Source organism: Papio anubis, chromosome 8 (genome assembly GCF_008728515.1).
Source record: "Papio anubis isolate 15944 chromosome 8, Panubis1.0, whole genome shotgun sequence".
Lineage (NCBI taxonomy): Eukaryota > Metazoa > Chordata > Mammalia > Primates > Cercopithecidae > Papio > Papio anubis.
Window position 1 is genome coordinate 57862632 of NC_044983.1, and position 6704 is coordinate 57869335.

The window sequence follows — 6704 nt, forward strand, 5'->3', positions numbered from 1 at the left end:
AAAACACCAAAAGCAATGACAACAAAAGCCAAAATTGACAAATGGAATCTAATTAAACTAAAGAGCTTCTGCACAGCAAAAGAAACTACCATCAGAGTGAATGGGCAACCTACAGAATGGGAGAAAATTTTTTGCAATCTACTCATCTGACAAAAGGCTAATATCTAGAACCTACAAAAAACTCAATCAAATTTACAAGAAAACAACAAACAACCCCATCAAAAAGTGGGCAAAGGATATGAACAGACAGTTCTCAAAAGAAGACATTCATACAGCCAACAGACACATGAAAAAATGCTCATCATCACTGGCCATCAGAGAAATGCAAATCAAAACAACAATGAGATACCATCTCACACCAGTTAGAATGGCAATCATTAAAAAATCAGGAAACAACAGGTGCTGGCGAGGATGTGGAGAAATAGGAACACTTTTACACTGTTGGTGGGATTGTAAACTAGTTCAACCATTATGGAAAACAGTGTGGCGATTCCTCAAGGATCTAGAACTAGAAATACCATTTGACCCAGCCATTCCATTACTGGGGATATATCCAAAGGATTATAAGTCATGCTACTATAAAGACAAATGCACATGTATGTTTATTGCGGCACTATTCACAATAGCAAAGACTTGGAATCAACCCAAATGTCCATCAGTGACAGACTGGATTAAGAAAATGTGGCACATATACACCATGGAATACTATGCAGCCATAAACAAGGATGAGTTCATGTCCTTTGTAGGGACATGGATGCAGCTGGAAACTATCATTCTCACAAACTATTGGAAGAACAGAAAAACAAATACCGCATGTTCTCACTCATAGGTGGGAATTGAACAGTGAGATCACTTGGACACAGGAAGGGGAATATCACACACTGAGTCCTATTGTGGGGGCTGAGGATAACATTAGGAGATATACCTAATGTAAATGACGAGTTAATGGGTGCAGCACACCAACATGGCACATGTATACATATGTAACAAACCTGCACATTGTGCACATGTACCCTAGAACTTAAAGTTTAATAAAAAAAATTTAAAAAGAATAACAGATGCTGCCAAGGTTTTGGAGAAAAGAGAATGCTTGTATGCTGCTGGTGGAATGTAAATTAGTTCAGTCCCTGTAGAAAGCAGGTTTTAGACTTTTCAAAGAACTATAGATAGAGCTACCAATTGATCCAGCAGTCCCACTACTGGGTATATACCCCAAAGAAAATAAATCGTTCTACCAAAAAGACACAAGCACTCTATATTCATTGCCATGCTCTTCATAGTATTCATGGAGTCAACTTAGGTGCCCATCAATGGTGGATTGGCCATTGGAAAGAAAATACGATACATATACTTCATGTAATATTATGCAGCCATATAAAAGAATACAATCACATTCTATGTAACAACATGGATGTAGTTGGAGGCCATAACACTAAGCAAATTAATGAAGGAACAGAAAACCAAATACCACATATTCTCACTTATAAGTGAAAGCTAAACATTGAGCACAACTGGACATACACATGGGAACTGAAGACTATGAGAGAGGAGAGGAAGGAAGTCTAGTGTGTTCTGACAAACTACCTGCTGGGCACTATGCTCACTACCTGGGTGATAGGATCTGTACCCCAAACCTCAGCAAAATACAATATTCTCATGTAACAAACCTGTACGTGTACCCCCTGTATCTAAAAGAAAAGTTGAAAAATTTTTAAAAAGAATGAATTTCTTGCCATCTTTATACTTTTAGTTTCTTCAGAGAAGATGAAACTCCATGGTGGGGAGGAATTTAGTTCAGGAGGACAAAAGTAATCTGCTCTCTTCTTCCTCCGGTCAATGCCCCAATGAGAGAAGGTGAGAATAAAAGATCCCTTAAATACATTTTAAAGGTGGAAGACAGTCTAAAAGTAGACGGCACCTGGGTCCCATTTCCTTAGTGACATCTAAGTTTCAGCAGAGGTTGCAGTAACAAACATACAAAAAAGTGGCCAGCCACAGGCAGGCAGACAGGGAAAATGCCAGTTCCTGGAATCCTCTGTGGCCATAGAAAGTAGAGTGCCTAGGAAAGTCTCCCATGACTCTACAAAGGATTTGGGTGTGGCACTGACCTATTGAATTGTCTTCAGCAATAGTCGCAACAAAGAAAAAGATCAGTACATGCAAAGTATGCCTTAGGGCAGTGGTTCTTAATGCTTGTTCCCTGAACAGCAGAATCTGCATGAGCTGGTACCAGGTAAGAAAGGGAGATAGGAGTGGGCCCAGCAGTCTCTGTTCTAATAAGCCCTCCAGAGAATTTTGGTGCAGATTTAAGTTTGAGGACCACTGCTGGTGAATGTCTGCAGAGGACAGAGGGATTGCCAGCATATGTGGACGAGGAACAAAATATACTCTGAAGAACAGTGGGAAGGTGGGGTGGGTGGCAAAATTTTTAATTTGTGTTTAAATACTTCATTGAGAAATTACTGAATTTGAGAAAGTTAATCTGTGATTGACTAGATTAGGATGAAACTAGATTAAGATGACTAGATTCAGATGAATGGCCTCACTTTGTTACCAGTGAAAGGCATCTGAGTTACCCTGAGTTACCAGTGGCCTGTCTGTACACATCTGCAGTAACTTCGATTCTTGCCTCCTCAGAAGAAAAAATTCGACTGAGGGACATAAAGCAGAAGAAGAAACCAAGGCAAGTTTCAGAGTAGGAGTGGAAGTTTATTTAAAAAGGCTTTAGAACAAGAAAGGAAGTAAGGTGCGCTTGCAAGAGACCCATGGGGGCACATGAAGGTTATTCCTGTTCCTAGGGCATTATAAGCTCACCTTTCTCCCATGATTCTTCCCTTAGGGTGGGCTTCCTGCATGTGCAGTGCCCTCTTTACCCTTGGGAACTGAGCCTGGGCAGTGTGTTTAGGAAGCTGTACATATGCCCATCTGAGGCTGTCATCCTTTTTTCCCACGGAGCGTACCCGGAAGGTCATGCTTTGCCATTTTGTCTCTGAATGCACATATCCAGGAAGTTCCTTCTCCCTGGCAATTGTATTCCGTTAACACTTTTATGTTAACAGCTGTGGATTATCAGGAGATAGTCTCTCCCTGGCTTTAGGGAGGTAGTGTGGTAATTGTTGAACCATCACTGATATTCTTAGTGGTTTGGAGGAGAGCTCTCTCCTGCCCTGCTCATGACTAACTACCTGTAACAACTTTATAGATAAAGAAACTGGAAAGTTTGGTGACTTGTCTAGTATCATAAGCCATTAAGATCAAGCAACACCATTAAATAACTTCTCAATGGCAAACTGAGAAGAAATTATTAACATAGAAATAATTTTGGTATTTTGTTCTGCAGAATCAGGGAAATAAATATTAGTGATAGTAATAGGGGTGATATTGAACTACCATGGCTTGGGAGATGTTTTTGGTATTGCACAGTCATGCAGGGCAGAACAGCCTGAAATGTGAAGGCACTTAGCTGAATACGCTCATATGGAAGCCAAGTGCCCTTTGATGACCTGTGAGGACCTCCTGAACTGATTGGAGGACTAGGTTTGTGACATGGTAGATAGTCTTAAAGTCACCTGTAGTGAGCATAGCGTATGACCTCAACCTGAACTTTAAGCCCCTCAAACGGCCTTTCAAAAGGATAAACCATTCAGATACTATTGTGTGGCGAAAAGAACACCATATAAAGAAACAACAGGGAACTTTTCATGAATTTGGAAAAGATATCCCAGAAGCCCCTGAGAGATTGATGACAGACATCATTAATGAAACAATCTTTCTGTGTCAATTTCCTTTGCAGATCAAGTCCTTCTATATACAGCAATTTCCTGAGGATTCCCATCTTACTGAATCTGTTGACTTGTTGATGTCAAATGTTGGTGAGATTGTCAGAGGCTCAATACATACCTGCGATGGTGAAGAAATGCTAGCAGGTTATGAATGAAAGAGATTGACCCCACTCCCCATTACTGGTATATATATCAGAGAAAAGACAGTTCATGTCCTCATGGAGGATATGGCTTGTGTCACACCTGAGATGTATGCTTATACACTTGATGTGTCCAGTGCTGCAAGCCATAACCAATTCCTTCTGAAGCATGAAGGAAAGAATATGATTCATGAAAGGAATAGACTCCCCCTTTAAAAAAACAAGAAAAAAAAAGCCAGAATCTTCCTTTTTTGTTGTTTCATTGGTGTATAACTGTTTCTGTTTTCTCTTTCTGTTTTTTATTTTTACTACCACAAAAAGTAGCCCAGATCAATTGAACATGAAGTGACATGAGATTGTAATCTTAACAAAATATCCATTACAAAATTTGGGGAAAATCTGTGGCATGTAAATCTGTAGTTATGGATACATTTCATCATTTTACCCAATTATAAGTCATATATATCATACAAATATTTCAATAGTTTTAAATTATGGTCTAATACATTCCAGTAACTTAACATTTCTGTTCTTTTAAGTATAACTGCAATTCTTTAATTCATTTTATTGCATCAGTGAGTTTAAACAAACATCTTTGGGGGGATTGGCAATATGGTGTGAAAATCTGCTAGTATTAGAATACAGTATAATTCAGAAGTAGATACTAGAATCGAATGAATATAGTCTTTTGCATCAATTATTAATCTTTTCTAAGTCTGTATAGGTGCTTGTAATTCTGAGACATACAAACTGATAAGGAATAATCTGTGAAAATGGAATTGCCTTGAAGAATTTGAAGTAAGAGAACAATTCTGGGAGTGGAGTTCTTAGATGATTCACAACATTCTTCTTAGGATTAATTTAAGGTAAAGAGGCAGACTGATCTTCTCTCTTTCCTGATTATTCCTAAATAATTAAGAATAAATAAGTTCCAAAGGAATTTGCAGCTGGAATTATTATAACAACTGTAAGTGACTGTTTGAGTTGCCCCCACCATGACCTTAGATCTAATCTGTGCTACCTTATTACATCACAGAAGGCTTATTGAATGGCTTCATTTCAGAGTTAATTTCTCCCCTAAATGCATATCATGTATTCTTAATAGGCTGTATTCCCAGCAATCAATATATAAACATACATAAAATATTTTTTGTGGAACTTTCAGACCACTTTCCAAAGTGGCTGCACCATTGTGTTTATCCACCAGCAGTGTATGAAGGTAACAGTTTATCCACATCCTTATCAACACTTGTTATTATCTGTCTTTTTTATTATGGCCACCCTAGTGGTTGTGATACGATATCTCCTTGGGGTTTTGATAGCATTTTTCTGATGGCTAATGATATGGATCATCCCTTCATATGCTTATTGCTCCTCTGTATATTTTCTTCAGAGAAATGTCTATTCCAATTCTTTGCCCATAAATTAATTTATTTGTATTTTCATGATTGAGTTGTAAGAGATTTTTTATATTCTATAGAAGTCCCTTATCAAATGTATTATTTGCAAATATTCTCTTCTATTCTGTGGATTGTCTTTTTACTTTCTTAATGATATTCTTTGAAGTACAAAGGTTTCTAATTTCAATAAAGTTAAATTTATCAAACTTCTTTTTTTCACATATGCTTTGATGTCATATCTCAGAAGTCATTGCCTAGTTTGAGATCATGAAAATTTAATCTTGTGTTTTATCCTAATAAATTTACAGTTTTAGTTCTTACATTTCAGGCCATGATACACTTTGAGTTAATTTTTGTGTATGGTGTAAAGTAGGGCTCCAAAGTCTTTGTTCTGTGTCTGGATATCCACTTGTTCCACCACTATGTGTTTTTAAACTATTCTTTTCTCTCACTAAATTGCCTTGGTCCCTTTGTTGAAAGTCAGCTGGAAATAAATCTGACAGTTTATTTCTTCACTCTCAATTTTATTCTACCTATGTATGTGTTTCTTTTTATAACAGGACCACACTGTCTCGATTAGGATAGCTTTGCAGTAAGTTTCTAAATCAGAAAGTGCAAGTCCTCCAACTTTGTTCTTCTTTTTCAAAATTACTTTGGCTAATCCGAGTCCTTTGTATTTCCATGTAAATTTTAGCATAAACTTACAAATTTTCCCACAAAAGTTAATTGGGCTTTCATAGAAATTGCATTGAATCTGTACATTAACTAGGGGAGCATTGTCATTCTATCAATATTAAGCCTCATTTTGACCCAAGAACATGCTTTTCTATTTATGTAATTTTTAATTTTTTTTGCACAAAATATAGTTTTCAGAAAACATGTTTTACCATATTTTTGTTAAATTCCTATTTAAGTATTTCATTCTCTTGAATGCTATTGTAAATGAAATTATTCCTTAGTTCATTTTCTAACTCTTCATTGCCAGTACATGCAAACAACTGATTTTTGTATGTTGATGTTGTTTCCTGCAACCTAGCTGGACTTTTTTTTCTGTTTCTGTGAAGAATGTCATTGGTATGTTGATAGAGATTACATTGAATCTGGAGATTGCTGTGGGTATTATAAACATTGTAACAATATTAATGCTTCTAATCAATGAGCATGGGGTATCTTTTTTTATTCATTTTGTTTTCTCTTCAATTTCTTTCATCAGTGTTGTATAGTTTTTCTTGTAGAGATCTTTTACTTCTTTGGTTAAATTTATTTCTAGGATTCCTTTTTTTTTTTTTTGTAGCCATTATAATTGGGATGCTTTTCTTGAATTCTCTTTCAGATTGATTGCTGTTAGCATATATAAATGTTACTGAGTTTTAATGTTGATT

At 36.6% G+C, this 6704-nt stretch overlaps 1 pseudogene; it reads left to right on the forward strand.

Annotated features, from left to right (window-relative positions):
• Positions 1-1844: 1844 nt before the first annotated feature.
• Positions 1845-6200, forward strand: LOC101015021 (annotated as a pseudogene).
• The last annotated feature ends 504 nt before the right edge of the window (positions 6201-6704 follow it).